The sequence below is a fragment of the Bubalus kerabau genome, chromosome 19, assembly GCF_029407905.1.
Source record: "Bubalus kerabau isolate K-KA32 ecotype Philippines breed swamp buffalo chromosome 19, PCC_UOA_SB_1v2, whole genome shotgun sequence".
Taxonomy (NCBI): domain Eukaryota; kingdom Metazoa; phylum Chordata; class Mammalia; order Artiodactyla; family Bovidae; genus Bubalus; species Bubalus kerabau.
This window is the reverse complement of record NC_073642.1, coordinates 5429875-5447246: the sequence shown is the minus strand read 5'-3', so window position 1 is coordinate 5447246 and position 17372 is coordinate 5429875. Positions and strand designations below refer to the sequence as shown.

Here is a 17372-nt window from a genome sequence, read left to right as displayed (position 1 = left end):
ATAGAGGAGAAAGTCTTCCTCAGTGATCAATGCAAATAGAGAAAAACAACAGAATGGGAAAGACTAGAGCTATCTTCAAGAGAATTCAAGATACCAAGGGAATATTTCATGCAAAAATGGGCACAATAAAGGACAGAAATGGTATGTACCTACCAGAAGCAGAATAGATTAAAAAGAGATGGCAATAATACATAGAAGAACTATACAAAAAAAGGTCTTAATACCCCAGATAACCATGATGGTGTGATCACTCACCTACAGCCAGACATCCTGGAGTGCAAAGTCAAGTGGGCCTTAGGAAGCATCATTATGAACAAAACTAGTGGAGGTGATGGAATTCCAGCTGAGTTATTCCAAATCCTAAAAGATGATACTGTCAAAGTGCTGTACTCAATATGCCAGAAAATTGGGAAAACTCAGCAGTGGCCACAGGACTGGAAAAAGTCAGTTTTCATTCCAATCTCAAAGAAAGGCAATGCCAAAGAATGTTCAAACACCTGCACAATTGAACTCTTCTCTCATGCTAGCAAAGTAATGCTCAAAATTCTCCAAGCTAGGCTTCATTAGTACGTAAATGGAAAACTTCCACATGTACAAGCTGGATTCAGAAAAGGCAGAGATACCAGAGATCAAGTTGCTGATAAAATTGGATCGCAGAAAAAGCCAGAGAGTTCCAGAAAAGTATCTACTTCTCCTTTATTGACTTTGACTGTGTTGATCACAACAAACTGCAGAAAATTCTTAAAGAGATGGGAATATCAGACCACCTTACTTGCCTCCTGAGAAATCTGTATGCAGGTCAAGAAGCAACAGTTAGAACTGGACATGAAACAATGGAATGGTTCCAAATTGGGAAAGAAGTATGTCAATGCTGCATATTGTCACCCTGTTTATTTAACTTATATGCAAAATACACCATGCAAAATGCTGGGCAGGATGAATCACAAGCTGAAATCAAGTTTGATGAGAGAAATATCAGTAACCTCAGATATGAAGATGACACCACCCTTATGGCAGAAAGTGAAGAGGAATTAAAGAGCCTCTTGATGAAAGTGAAAGAGGAGAGTGAAAAAAATTAGCTTAAAACTCAACATTCAAAAAACTAAGATCATGGCATCCAGTACCATCACTTCATGGCAAATAGATGGGGAAACAATGGAAACAGAGGCTTTATTTTCTTGGGCTGCAAAATCACTGCAGATGTTAACTGCATCCATGAAATGAAAAGATGCTTGCTCTTGGAAGAAAAGCTATGACAAAGGTAGACAGCATATTAAAAAGCAGAGACATTATTTGCCAACAAATATCCATTTAGTCAAAGCTATGTTTTTTTCAGTAGTCATGTATGGATGTGAGAGTTGCAACATGAAGGAAGCTGAGTGCAAAAGAACGGATGCTTTTGAACTGTGGTGTTGGAGAAGACTCTTGAGAGTCCCTTGGACTGCAGGGAGATTGAATCAGTCCATCCTAAAGGAAATCAGTCCTGAATATTCACTTGAAGGACTGATGCTGGAGCTGAAGCTCGGATACTTTGGCCACCTGATGCCCAAGAACTGACTCATTAAAAAAGACCCTGATGCTGGGAAAGATGGAAGGCACGAGGACAAGGGATGACAGAGAATAAGATGGTTGGATGGCATCACTGACTCAATGGCCATGAGTTTGAGCAAGCTCTGGGAGTTGGTAATGGACAGGGAAGCCTGATGTTCTGCAGTCCATGGGGTCCCAAAGAGTCAGACACAAATGAGCAACTGAACACTTCTGAACTTTCAGACTTAACTGAACATGACTACACTATAAAATGATACATTTTAAAAACTGGATTCTAGTTTCAGAGAATATACACTCTCTGGAGTGTGTTTGTTTTTAAGACAGGACGTCTCCATGTTTCACATATTGTTTGTTTTCTTTGCAATATTTCTTACGTCAAAAGTCTTGTTTATCACACAATAAATAACTTTCCATTTATGGTTGAAGTGACTCATTTCTACATTAATTTTTCGTAGGTTCTTTAAAAAATGTCATATCACTGCTCCCGTGATCTAGTGACCAGGTGGCAAGGAACAGGGATGTAGAAGCAGACTCTCTCCTGGAAAGCCTTGGGTCTCTCAGGCACACTGAGCCTCAATCTTCTCCTTTGCAAGAACAGTCTCCTAATAGCTCCTCCCTTGAAGGATCTGCGAGGGTCTCACATGAAGTCCATGTGGACCTCGACTAACAGAGCTCTCATCATTATAGCTAGCATAGATGAAAGGTCCACCCATGAAAATGTCCAAGTAGCTGGGTGTAAGCTGAAACTTCTGTGAACCTAAATTCCTCAAGTTCTGATTTACTTTAAGATTTGCTTTCTGAGTTTCAAGCTGCTGGAAGCTGAGAAACACCAATAAGAAATGGAGAGAATTGCAACAGACATTCTGCTGACAGCATCCAAATGTTATGAGAGTGTCAGAGCAGGGGAGAGACAAGATGAAATGAAAGGAAACAGTCACAAGCTGTCAGAGAGCACTGGCCTCTGGAACCGGGGCCTGTGGCCAGCACCACAGCCACTGGAAGGCTTTCTTGGCATCAAGGGTCACCACTGAGCCCCAGCAAGCCCTTGAGCCAAGGACCACAGAGCAGTTTATAGTCAATTAACTGTCTTTGAAAAGGCAGAATTGCAAAATATGTTTTAGAAAGAGTGCTACCAAAAGGTGCAATTAAACCTGTCAATGTGGCTTGGGGATAATGTGTATTTGCATGTGGTGACTGGTTCCTTGTGACTCTGGACACAGGGACTGTTCCCTGGGTTCCTGTGGAAGGCTTCCGCTCACAAACAGAAGGAAGGCAGGCAAGATGCTGCTGTCCCCAGAAACCCTGCCTGCACGCGGCGGCCAGTCAGCAGGGGAGCCACTGGGACACCACAGCTGGGCCTGCTCAGCTCACATGCAGGCCTGTGTGACTGAAAGCCCATGTCCCAGTATCCCTCACAGGCTCACACCCTTCAGTGTCTTTTCCCTCTGGCTCGGAAAGTAATAAAAACGTATTCCCTGGGACTCAAAGATGGCCTGTGGTATTTCTCTAACCTTTCTTTTATTTCTACCTTCTGATAAGATGGTCATTAAGGGGACACCTTGATCAGGGGTCTCCTAGGGATCTGGAGAGACTAGTGTGAGACAGTGAGGAGCATGTTCCCAGGAACATAGCCTCCACCTTCTCAGATGAAGACCCTCCTCCAGCAAGGCTCTCAGGACAGGGCTGTCCCCACTTTGCTCCCCTCTGTGTCCTTAGAAGCGTCTGTAGGATCTGCTGGGTTCTGGAGACAGAAATGCTTCTCCTCCTACTCTGCTAGCAGTTAACTTCTAAAATGGCAATATTTGAATGTTCAAACCACATTTTGCTGCCACCATATTCCTTAGTGTTCTCAAGCACTAAGTGTTTGGAATATTCTCCATCACACTTAGACATCACCAGGGAAAACAAGAGTGTCGGCTCATAGCTGGCAGTTCTCTGCAGCAGGTTAGAGGTTGAGTGGAGGGTGTGCATGTATGTTCCCATGTTTGTGTGTGCACAGATGGGGCAGAGGAAGGATGCAGACATGTCAAGAAAACCACAGCTCGGAGGCCCTGGCCGGGAAGGGTAGGAGAGGGACAGAGGGACACACCACTATACGATGGGACCCAGAAAGTTGAACATCTCCATGGGGGGAGAAACTGAACATGAATACTCTTCTTCCTGCATTCACTTTTTTAATAGTTTTCATGAATGAGAGACCATCTACGTGGTCTGCAATGGGGAGAAGCAAATTCTGAGAGAATTACAGGTGTTTTTGGAGGTTGAGGAGGAAGGGATCCTGTCCTCAACTCTGTCCCCTTCCTGGGCTCATAGTCTGGCTCCAGTGGTCTTCAGCAAGGGGCCTTCTGTGCAGAGCTGGCCTGTCCTCAGCCACACAGGCATGATGCTTGAGCCAGAGAGGAACCTAGCTTCAGACGGAGCCCATGAACACGTGCTAGGCCTTCTTCCCGTCCTACCCTCAGTGGTAAAGAATCAACCTGGCAACACATGAGATATGGTTCAATCTCCTAGGTTGGGAAGATCCTCTGGAGGAGGAAATGGCAACCCACTCCAGTATTCTATTCTCCAGTATTCTCTCCCATGGACAGAGGAGCCTGGCAGGGTACAGTCCATGGGGTCACAAAGAGTTGGATTCGACTTAGTGACATGCAAATGTTAGCTCTGACACATGACTCCAGGCCCTAAGGATTCTAGGCTGGTCTTATGGACCAAAACTTTGGAGACCACAACAGATTTGTGGACCAAATCTGTTCCCGGTATTTACAAACACTGTGACCCAACAGGGTGTTTGGAAACACCCTAGGGCATGCGGCCACCTGCTTACCGCTCAGAATGGCTGTTCTTTTCCTTGGCCTAGATTCCTCTCTCCCTTCTTCCTTCTCCCTGGTATCTTTCTCTCTCTCCTCCCTATTCCCTCCTCCCTGTCTCCCCACCCTCCTTCCACACACAAACACACACGCCCCAGGGTGGGCTAGATGCAGTTCTGGTCCTGAAGTGATAGTCTGTCTGAGCTCTGTTGGCTGACCTCATGGTGTGCCACTCTGTGGAGTATCTGCTGTCTGACCCTCCTCTGGACCTGTCCACAGTTAGGGGACAGAAGCCACACCTTACAGCTGAGTATCCAAAAGACACAACACATCGTTAGGTACTCAACTGAAACCAATTTCTTTTTAATCCCTTCTCTAGAACTGAAGTCAGATGCAGTTAGCCAAGCAGTACACAGGGGCTAAAGACATATGTTCTGCTCTTTTTCTCCTGTCCACTTTACATTTGTTTGGATTCATGGGAATTATTACAAGGGAAGTGTGTAGAGATGGCTAGGTATCTACAGAATCTGAGAGATGTTGTTTTTGGTGTTTCTTAAAGTATGGATCAGCTAGAAAGCTGGAGTTAGATAAAGAGTTGAAACTGTAGTCAACATCAGTAAAAAACTTTAAATGAAGTAAATCTCAAGGGCCTACATTAAAGATTTATGGTAGGGAGTGATAAATAAAGCCCAAGAGTGACATTAGGTCTCTTGGGTCAAATACACCTTGAGGGTTGTTTCTGTAAATAAAGTTTCCCTGGGACATATCCATGTCCACCATTCACATATGGTCCACAGCTGCATTCACTACAAGGACACAGGAAGAGAGGCCCAAGTTTCACAAAGCCTGATGCATTTACTACCTGGCCCTTTACAGGAATACTTTTCTGATCTCCTCCTGTAAGGAGTAAAAAGGGTCACTCCTTTACTTTCTCATGCCAGAAGGTAAGCTCTTTGAAGGAGGGTCTGCATCTGCTTTGTTCAGTGATGCATTTTGAGCCAGGGAAGTGATACCAGTATGTCAGCACCTGACATAGGCAGGAACACCCTAAACATTGATTAACATATCTGGAAACATATATGTGATGTTCTCATTTTATCTCATGCAAAATTGCCAGAAGTGAGCATGTATTTTAAGAGTAAGCAGTATTTCAAGTATGGCTCATAGAATTCAACTTCTTTGTTGTATGGTCACAGACTAGGTGGTAAACATTCATTCTACTTTGCCTTTGGTGTTGTTCTTTGGAAGAGGTGGAAGCAATACCTTAGAAAAAGAAAGAAAGAAAAGGAAGAGAGAAAGAGAAAAAAGGGAGGGAGAGAGAAGAAAGGAAGGAAGGATGGAAAGAAGGAAAAGGGTAGAAATAAAGGAGGAAAAATAAGGACAGTTCAGTTGGGAAGCTGAAGCTGTGGGTACTTCACTTGGAGCACAGACCCCACCATCCTAATGGGGGACACACACACACTAGTGGTAGCAAATGGAAATCAAGTTAATCTTGGCATTAAGATAAATTCTGGACATTTTCCCTTTGTTGCAATAAGAAACAGAGTCACTTTAAAACAAGTATATCACTTTTAGGATCAGACTAAAATATCAGCTGTTATTCTAACCACACAATCGAAAACCAAAGCAGCCTGTCAACTTGTGGTTCTTCGATTCCAGTAAGCTTTGGCTCCATGAAATCCTTGATCCTTTCTTCTGAGACAGCTTCCATAGAATGCATACTTGATTGTTACTCCTGTATACTCCACTGGATACAAGCCCCAAGTGCAACTGTGAACTCCATGAACTTGGCTGCTCTGTTTCCTGATGGCATCACCTTTGATGGTTACGCCCTCCAGGACACAAACAGCTGCCCCCTCCTTCCATGTCACCTTGAAGATCGGGTAAACATTCAGTTAAAAATGTAACAAGTGAAGAAAATAGGAACATGCCTATTTTGCTACTCAGGGTGGCAACAGGTATTCTCCGCCTATAAAGATCAACTTCTGTCTCACACAATGGAGCAAAGTGCAAGTTTCATTGTGAAAGCTAATCAGAATGGAAGGATATGATTTTCCAGTTTTGTAAAGTTTCATAAAAGTAGACACATGGTAGAAAACCACAAGGATGATTCCACCCACCCCTCTTCTCTATGCTTTTAGGGTTGGTAGGACACCCTCCTCTACTGCTGAGTAACTAACTGTGCTCTTGGTACCTCACTGGACCTCACTTTGCAGAATGGCAGTGACACTAGATCCAGCAACAGTGACAGCTGAGACATGTACTGAACACTTAGCATACTCAACATCTTATGCAGGGAGCACCTCACGCATTTCCTTCTCTAATTGCTCAGCAACCCGGACAGCACTGCCCATATTCATGCATGAAAAGCTATGATCCAAATGGTCAACGACCTTAGAGAGTAGGACTGAGCTGGAATTTGCACCAGGGCTTCATCCTCAGGATTAAGGGCGACTTCATCTCTGCATGCTGGTTGCCTCATTGGAATATTATGAGGACTAAATGAGATAATGTATTTTAGGACAAAACAGAGCCTGGAACAGTGTGGCCAAGTAGGTGTTTTTCTTTGTTGTTGTTTAAAAAAAAAAAAAAAAAAAGTCCGCAAAATCCAAACAAAAGTATGGCAAATTCAGTAAAGACAATTAAAAACTTTTATTGGAGTATAGTCGATTTACAACCTTGTGTTAGTTTCAGCTGTACAATAAAGTGAAAGAAAGTGAAAGTCACTCAGTTGTGTCCGGCTCTTTGCAAGCCCATGGACTGTAATTCATGGAATTCTCCAGGCCAGAATACTGGAGTGGATTAGCTTTTCCCTTCTCCAGGGGATCCTCCCTACTCAGGGATCGAACCCAGTTCTCTTGCATTGCAGGCAGATTCTTTACCAGCTGAGCCACAAGGGAAGCCCAAGAATACTGGAGTGGGTAGCCTATCCCTTCTCCAGGGGATCTTCCCGACCCAGGAATCAAACTAGGGTCTCCTCCATTGCACGTGGATTCTTTTACTAACTGAGCTATCAGGGAAGCCCAACAATAAAGTGTGTCATATATATATATATATATATATATACACATACATATACATATATATATTTATACATATATATTTATATATATATACTCGAATGGGAATGCATGTTGCTCAGTCCTGTCTGCCTCTTTGCGACCCCGTGGACTGTAGCCTATGAGGCTTCTCTGTCCATGGGATTCTCCAGGCAAGAATACTGGAGTGGGTTACCATTTCCTTCTCCAGGGGATCTTCCCAACCCAGGGATTGAACCCAGGTCTCCCACATTGGAGGCAGACGCTTTAACCTCTGAGCCACCAGGGAAGCCCACATATTATACATAATATATATATAATACATATATATTTTGTATGTATATATATTCAGATCAGATCAATTGCTCAGTCGTGTCCGACTCTTTGCGACCGCATGAATCACAGCACACCAGGCCTCCCTGTCCATCACCAACTCCCGGAGTTCACTGAGACTCACATCCATCCAGTCAGTGATGCCATGCAGCCATCTCATCCTCTGTCCTCCCCTTCTCCTCTTGCCCCCAGTCCCTCCCAGCATCAGAGTCTTTTCCAATGAGTCAACTCTTCGCATGAGGTGGCCAAAGTACTGGAGTTTCAGCTTTAGCATCATTCCTTCCAAAGAAATCCCAGGGCTGATCTCCTTCAGAATGGACTGGTTATATATTACATTTATTTATTATATATAAAGAATATATTATATATATAAATATATAATATAATATATTTAACATTGTATAATATTAATGATATAACAACTATAATAATATATTATATAATATATAAAATATATGATATATATAATAATATACATAATAGAATATATTAATAGAACATATCTATTATATATGTAGAATATATGTAGGTTATATATATATTACCTATATAGGTAATATATATATTCTTTTTGGATTATTTTTCCATATAGGTCATTACAGAGTATTGAGTAGAGTTCCCTGTGCTACAAAGTAGGCCCTTGTTAGTTATCTTTTTTGTATATAGGAGTGTGTATATGTCAATCCCAGTCTCCCATTTTATCCCTCCACCCTACTTTTCCCCTGCAAATAAAACTTTAAAATTAACTGAATAGTCTCAATAGCAGAAATAACACACCGGAAGATAAAGTCTATATGAGTGGTGACAGATGAGGAAAATTCACTTGATTTAAATAACAGAGAAAATAGACTGTAAAGTGCAAAAAATAAATAAAACAAAAAAGAGTCATAGGGAACTATATGTGAATTACAAATCAGTTACTACTCATATCATCAAAGTCTCAAAAGAGAGTAGACTGATAAAGTCTTGGAAGAAATAGTGGCTGAAAGCTTCTACAAGACATGAGCTTCCAGGTTCAAGAGACTGCTGCTGCTGCTGCTGCTGCTAAGTTGCTTCAGTCGTGTCCGACTCTGTGCGACCCCATAGACGGCAGCCCACTACTGAGCAAACCCCAATTAAAGCAAACCCAAATAATCCATGTTTAAATACATCAATATAAAATTAATGAAAATAAGATCAAGGGAAAATCTGGAAAGGCGCTAGAGAGAAATAACATACTATATATGGGCAGATGCCAATGCAAACACCAATACACTTTTCATCTGAAACCACAGATGCTGGAACATTACACACCACACTTCAATTGCTAAAAGAAAATAACTATCACTGTGATTATTCTACTCAGCCAGTGAAAATACCTCCCCCTCCATATGCCCTGGTGGCTCAGATGGTAAAGCATCTGCCTACAATGTGGGAGACCCAGGTTCAATCCCTGGGTTAGGAAGATCTCCTGGAGAAGGAAATGGCAACCCACTCCAGTATTCTTGCCTGGAAAATCACATGGGTGGCGAAGCCTGGTAGGCTACAGTCCATGGGGTTGCAAAGAGTCAGACATGACTGAACAACTTCACTTTCCATATGATGAGGACAGAAAACACATTCTCAAAGAATTCAGCAAATCTGTCACTAGTAAATCTCCCTTAAAGAATGACTAAAGGAAGTTCTCTAAACTGAAAGAAAATGACAATAAAGAAATCTTGGAACTTCAGAAAGGAAAAAAGAGCTTGAAGATGAGTAAGAGCAGGGATAAAACACAATAGACAATTCTTCTGATGAATTTCTTAAAGAATATTTGATGTCTAAATTTAACACTGATATGGTGTTCAATGTATGTGTAGAAAACCTCTAAGTCAATTATATCTAAAAAGTAAAATGGGTCTAGGAAACTACACTTCACTCAATGTCATCAAACAATGAAACTATTATAAATCAATAATGTATGCTATGATTCTAAGAGTGGCCGTGAAGAAAAAACATATAAAGCAATATCTTCAAGAACATTATAGCTAAATCAGAGTGGAATTGTAAAAATGTTCAAGTAACCCAAATAAAGATAACTAAAGAGAAACAGAGAAATGATTTAAAAAATTAAACAAAGGGAAAACAAATATGACAATGGCAGATTTAAATGTTAATATCTTATATCAATAATTATCTTAAATGTAAATGGATTGGACTCAACAATTAAAATATAGAAATTGACGGTTGATTAAAAAAACATGCTCCAACTATATGCTGTCTAGAAGAAATTCACTTGAAACTCAATAACATAGGTAGAATGGAAGTAAAAATATGGAAAAAGGTTACATGTGAAAGAATGAAATTAGAACACTTCCTAACATTATACACAAAGATAAACGCAAAATTGTTTAAAGACCTCAATGTAAGACCAGAAACTATAAAACTATAAAACATAGGCAGAATACTGTATGACATAAATCACAGCAAGATCCTCTATGACTCACCTCCTAGAGCAATGGAAATAAAAACAAAAATAAACAAGTGGGACCAAATTAAACTTAAAAGCTCTTGCACAGCAAAGGAAATTACAAACCAACCCTCAGAATGGGAGAAAACAATACCAAATGGAACAACTGACAGGGGATTAATTTTCAAAATATACAAGCAGCTCATACAACTCAATACCAGAAAAACAAACAACCCAATCAAAAAGTGGCCAAAAGACCTAAACATACATTTCTCCAAAGAAGACATACAGATGGCTAACAAACACATGAAAAGATGCTCAACATCACTCATTAGCAGAGAAACACAAATCAAAACCACAATGAGATATCATCTCACACCAGTCAGAATGCTAAGCTGCTAAGTCGCTTCAGTTGTGTCCGACTCTGTGTGACCCCATAGACGGCAGCCCATGAGGCTCCCCTGTGCCTGGGATTCTCCAGGCAAGAACACTGGAGTGGGTTGCCATTTCCTTCTCCAGTGCATGAAAGTGAAAAGTGAAAGTGAAGTCGCTCAGTCGTGTCTGACTCTTCGCGACCCCATGGACTGCGGCCCACCAGGCTCCTCCATCCATGGGATTTTTCCAGCCAAGAGTGGCCATCATAAAAAAATCCACAAACAATAAATGCTGGAGCGAGTGTGGAGAAAAGGGAACCCTCTTGCACTGTTAGTTAGAATGTAATTTGATACAGCCACTACGGAAGACAGTATCGAGATTCCTTACAAATTAGGAAAAAACTACCAGCAATTCCACTACTAGGCATGTACCATGACGAAACGATAATTTAAAACAACACATGTACCCCAATGTTCATTGCAACACTATTTACAGTAGATAGGACACGGAAACAAGCCAGATGTCCATTGACAGATACATGGATAAAGAAGTTGTGGTACAAATATACAATGGAATATTACTCAGCCATAAAAAAGGAACACAATTGAGTCAGTTTTAATGACTGACTAGGATGAACCTAGAGCCTATTACAGTGTAAAGTAAGTCAGAAAGAGAAAAAAACTATTGTATATTAATACATATATATGGAATTTAGAAAGATGGTAGTGATGAACCTATTTGCAAAGCAGCAGTGGAGATACAGATATAGAGAACAGACTTATGGGCATGGGCAGGGGGGAGGAAGGACAGGGCGGGACGAATGGAGAGAGTAGCATGGAAGCATATACACTACCGTATGTAAAATAGATAGCCAGTGGGAATTTGCTTTATGATTCAGGAAACCCAAACTAGGACTTGGTAACAACCTAGAGGGGTAAGAATGGGTGAGAAATGGGAGAGAGCTTCAAGAGGGAGGGGACACATGTATACCTATGGTTGACTCATGTTGATGTATGGCTGAAACCAACACAATATTGTAAAGCAATTATTCTCTAATTAAAAATATTTTTAATGGAGAAAGATACCATAAAATATTAATTTTAAGCAAATGGAGGAATAGCTATATTAATATATGATGAAGCAGACTTCAGAGAAAACAAAATTACTAATGACACAAAGAGACATTACATAATGATAGAAAGATCATCTGTTCAAGAAAATGTAACAGCAATATGCTACGAACATCAAAGTGCATAAAGCAAAAACTGATAGATATTAAGATACACAAAATTCACAACTACCATTGGAGATTCAAAACCCCATTCAAACCATTGATAGACCTATTAGACAGAAGATTATCAAGGACACAGAAGAACTGAACAAATCGGTCTACAAACAGAACCTGTAAAATAATTCATACACGTAGAAAAACTCCAACCTAAAACAGAAGAGTACACATTTTTAATCCAATACCTTTGAAGAATTTACCAAGATAGACCATATCCTAGACCATACAATAAACTTGAAGAAATTTAAAGTAATTGGAAACATCCAGAATCTGTTCTCTGATTAAAAGGAAATAAAAATAGAAATAAAAAAGGAGAGGACAACAAGAAAGTCAAAACATATTTTACATAATTTATAGGTGAAGCTTATATATCAAAGAAAAAATTTTTAAATGCATAAAACTGAATTAAAGTGAAAATACAACATATCAAAATACGTGGAATGAAGTTAAAGCAGTGCTGCAAGGGAAATTCAGTAATCTAAATTATTAACTTAAAAAAGGCAAAATAAACACAAAGCCAGCTAAAGAAATGAAATAATAAAGATAAGAGCAGAAATTAATGGAGTTGAGAATAGGAAAACAATAGATAAAAACAAAGATACAAAAAAAAACAATTTTCAAGTCAGTAAAAGTGATAAACCTCTAACTAGAAGGACAAAGTAGAGAAAAGGCAAAAATCACCAATATCAGGAGTGAGACAGAGGATATTCCTACAGACCTTCCAGCCCTTAAGAAGAAATGGTGGATACTATGAACAACATTACACTCAAATTTGATAATTAGGAAAAGATGGGTCAATTTCTCAAAATCTATAACCTGTCAAAATTCAACTTAGATCAAACAGACAACCTGAATTGTATTTTACCTTTTAATAAATTATAAATTAAAAACTACCCCCAAATAAATCTTCAGACCTAGATGGTATCATTGGAGAATTTTACCCACATTTCAAATATAATTAACCCCAATTTTATATGATTCCTTCCGTTATTTGTGTTTGGAGTATAAGCTTCCTGAAAGCAACGATCATATTTATATTTTTCAGCCACTCAGTTCAGTCACTCAGTCGTGTCTGACTCTGCTTCCCATGAACTGCAGCATGCCAGGCCTCCCTGTCCATCACCAACTCCCGGAGTCCACCCAAATCCATGTCCATTGAGTTGGTGATGCCATTCAATCATCTCATCCTCTGTCATCCCCTTCTGCTCCCACCTTCAATCCTTCCCAGCTCACGGTCTTTTCAAATGAGTCAGTTCTTTGCATCAGGTGGCCAAAGTATTGGAGCTTCAGCTTCAACATCAGTCCTTCCAATGAACGCCCAGGACTGATCTTCTTTATGATGGACTGGATGGATCTCCTTGCAGTCCAAGGGACTCTCAAGAGTCTTCTCCAACACCACAGTTCAAAAGCATAGATTCTTCAGCACTCAGCTTTCTTCACAGTCCAACTCTCACATCCATACATGACTACTGGAAAAACTATAGCCTTGACTAGATGGACCTTTGTTGGCAAAGTAATATCTCTGCTTTTTAATATCCTGTCTAGGCTGGTCATAACTTTCCTTCCAAGGAGTAAGCGTCTTTTAATTTCATGGCTGCAATCACCATCTGCAGGATTTTGGAGCCCCCCAAAAATAAAGTCTGCCATTGTTTCCACTGTTTTCCCATCTATTTGCCACGAAGTGATGGGACTGGAGGCCATGATCTTCGTTTTCTGAATGTTGAGCTTTAAGCCAACTTTTTGACCCTCCTCTTTCACTTTCATCAAGAGGCTCTTTAGTTCTTTTTCACTTTCTTCCATAAGGGTGGTGTCAAATGCATATCTGAAGTGATTCATATTTCTCCCGGCTGTCTTGATTCCAGCTTGTGCTTCATCCAGCCCAGCTTTTCTCATGATGTACTCTGCATATAAGTTAAATAAGTAGGGTGACAATATACAGCCTTGACGTACTCCTTTTCCTATTTGGAACCAGTCTTTTGTTCCATGTCCCATTCTAACTGTTGTTTCCTGACCTGCATACAGGTTCCTCAAGAGGCAGGTCAGGTGGTCTGGTATTCCCATCTCTTTCAGAATTTCCCACAGTTTATTGTCATCCACACAGTCAAAAGCTTTGGCATAGTCAATAAAGCAGAAATAGATCCTTTTTGAAACTCTCTTGCTTTTTCGATGATGCAGCAGATGTTGGCAGTTTGATCTCTGGTCCCTCTGCCTTTTCTAAAACTAGCTTGAACATTGGGAAGTTCATGGTTCATGTATTGCTGAGGCCTGTCTTGGAGAATTTTGAGCATTACTTTACTAGCATGTGAGATGAGTGCAATTGTGCGGTAGTTTGAGCATTCTTTGGCATTGCCTTTCTTTGGGAGTGGAATGAAAACTGACCTTTTCCAGTCCTGTGGCCACTGCTGAGTTTTCCAAATTTGCTGGCTTATTGAGTGCAGCACTTTCACAGCATCATCTTTTAGGATTTGAAATAGCTCAACTGGAATTCCGTCACCTCCATTGGCTTTGTTCGTAGTGATGCTTCCTAAGGTCCACTTGACTTCACATTGCAGGATGTCTGGCTCTAGGTGAGTGATCACACCATCACGATTGTCTGGGTCATGAAGATTTATATTTTTAGTAACAAGCAAAACACCTGGGATAGAGTAAGTGATTAGCAAATAGCGAGGTGAATGAATAACCATGCAGAGGAAAATCCCTCAGAGAATACTGTAGAGTAATAGGTGTTGTTATTGTTGTTGTTTTTGTCATTAAGTCATGTATGACTCTTTGTGACCCCATGGATTGTAGCCTGCCAGGCTCCTCTGTCCATGGAATTTCTCAGGCAAGAATACTGAAGTGGGTTGCCATTTCCTTCTCCAGAGATAAAACACAGATCTTCTGCATTGGTAGGTAGATTCTTTACTACTGAGCCACCTGGGAAGCCCAATGGGCATATACGTGTTAATATAAAATACATATATTAAAGTCATCTGATTGATATAAATTCAAATTATTGCCTGTGTTTGCCCCTAGGGACAGGAGCAGGACTATGTGGTGAATGGTTGGATAATTCCTTTTTACACAATATATTTCTCTAATCTATACAGTTACTTTTCATTCGGAGCATATGTTCCTGCATTGCTCTTGGAAACCAAACATTTTTTTTAAGTAAACCAAGGAAGAAAATAATGCATGTTTTAGTGTTTAAATAAAATGTATTAGCACGGGCGGCTGCGACCGGCGCATTTAGCGCAGCCTGCTGTGACTGGCGCATCTAGCATGGCCGAGAGGAGCTACCCCACGTCCGAGGTCAGGGGCAGCAGGCGAGAGGAGCTACCGCGAGTCCGAGGTTAGGAGTAGCGGCCCAGAGGACCTACCCCATGCCCAAGGCCAGGGGCCGGGGCTGGGGGGCGTAACCCCACCTCCAAGGAGCAGTGGCTGTGCGGGCGCAGGAGGGCCTAGAGGAGCTATTCCACGTTCAAGGTCAGAAGGGGAAGCGGTGAGGAAATACTTCTAATCCAAGGTAAGGAGCAGCGACTGCGCTTCACTGGAGCAGCCATGAAGAGATACCCCACGTCCAGGGTAAGAGAAACCCAACTAAGATGGTAGATGTTGCAAGAGGGCATCAGAGGGCAGACACACTGAAACCATACTCACAGAAAACTAGTCAATCTAATCACACTACAACCACAGCCTTGTCTAACTCAATGAAACTAAGCCATACCCATGGGGCCACCCAACATGGGTGGGTCATGGTGCAGAGGTCTGACAGAATGTGGTCCACTGGAGAAGGGAATGGCAAACCACTTCAGTATTCTTGCCTTGAGAACCCCATGAACAGTATGAAGAGGCAAAATGATAGGATACTGAAAGAGGAATTCTCCAGGTCAGTAGGTGCCCAATATGCTACTGGAGATCAGTGGAGAAATAGCTCTAGAAAGAATGAAGGGATGGAGCCAAAGCAAAAACAATACCCAGGTATGGACGTGACTGGTGATAGAAGCAAGGTCCAATGCCATAAAGAGCAATATTGCATAGGAACCTGGAATGTCAGGTCCATGAATCAAGGCAAATTGGAAGTGGTCAAACAAGAGATGGCAAGAGTGAATGTCGACATTCTAGGAATCAGAGAACCGAAATGGACTGGAATGGGTGAATTTAACTCAGATGACCATTACATCTACTACAGCGGGCAGGAATCCCTCAGAAGAAATGGAGTAGCCATTATGGTCAACAAAAGAGTCCGAAATGCAGTACTTGGATGTAATCTCAAAAACGACAGAATGATCTCTGTTCATTTCCAAGGCAAACCATTCAATATCACAGTAATCAAAGTCTATGCCCCAACCAGTAACGCTGAAGAAGCTGAAGTTGAACAGTTCTATGGACCTACAAGACCTTTTAGAACTAACACCCCAAAAAGATGTCCTTTTCATTATGGGGGGCTGGAATGGAAAAGTAGGAAGTCAAGAAACAACTGGAGTAACAGGCAAATTTGGCGTTGGAATATGGAATGAAGCAGGGCAAAGACTAGTAGAGTTTTGCCAAGAAAATGCACAGGTCATAGCAAACACCCTCTTCCAACTACACAAGAGAAGATGCTACACATGGACATCACCAGATGGTAGACACCAAAATCAGATTGATTATATTCTTTGCAGTCAAAGATGGAGAAGCTCTGTACAGTCAACAAAAACAAGACCAGGAGCTGACTGTGGCTCAGATCATGAACTCCTTATTGCCAGATTCAGACTTAAATTGAAAAAAGTAGGGAAAACCACTAGAGCATTCAGGTATGACCTAAATCAAATCCCTTATGATTACACAGTGGAAGTGAGAAATAGATTTAAGGGCCTAGATCTGATAGACAGAGTGCCTGATGAACTATGGACTGAGGTTCGTGACATTGTACAGGAGACAGGGATCAAGACCATCCCCATGGAAAAGAAATGCAAAAAAGCAAAATGGCTGTCTGGGGAGGCCTTACAAATAGCTGTGAAAAGAAGAGAAGTGAAAAGCAAAGGAGAAAAGGAAAGATATAAGCATCTGAATGCAGAGTTCCAAAGAATAGCAAGAAGAGATGAGAAAGCCTTCTTCAGCAATCAATGCAAAGAAATAGAGGAAAACAACAGAATGGGAAAGACTAGAGATCTCTTCAAGAAAATTAGACATACCAAGGGAACATTTCATGCAAAGATGGGCTCGATAAAGGACAGAAATGGTATGGACCTAACAGAAGCAGAAGATATTAAGAAGAGGTGGCAAGAATACACAGAAGAACTGTACAAAAAATATCTTCACAACCCAGATAATCATGATGGTGTGATCCCTCACCTACAGCCGGATATCCTGGAATGTGAAGTCAAGTGGGCCTTAGAAAGCATCACTACGAACAAAGCAAGTGGAGATGATGTAATTCCAGTTGAGCTATTTCAAACCCTGAAAGATGATGCTGTGAAGGTGCTGCACTCAATATGCCAGCAAATTTGGAAAACTCAGGAGTGGCCACAGGACTGGAAAAAGTCAGTTTTCATTCCACTCCCAAAGAAAGGCAATGCCAAAGAATGCTC

The 17372-nt window shown here is 41.1% G+C and overlaps 1 protein-coding gene across 11 annotated transcripts in view; it reads right to left on the bottom strand.

The window, feature by feature from the left end:
• GABRG3 (gamma-aminobutyric acid type A receptor subunit gamma3) overlaps positions 1 to 17372 on the bottom strand; it is a 650486-nt gene that overhangs the window by 473600 nt on the left and 159514 nt on the right. For 2 of the 11 annotated variants that reach the window (XR_008705662.1, XR_008705667.1), the window contains one exon: positions 4773 to 6229. The exons of the other annotated variants lie outside the window; for them this stretch is intronic. The gene's annotated coding sequence lies outside the window, so the exon portion shown is untranslated. Of the gene's footprint in view, positions 1 to 4772; positions 6230 to 17372 lie in introns of those variants that run through there. 11 annotated transcript variants of the gene reach the window in all.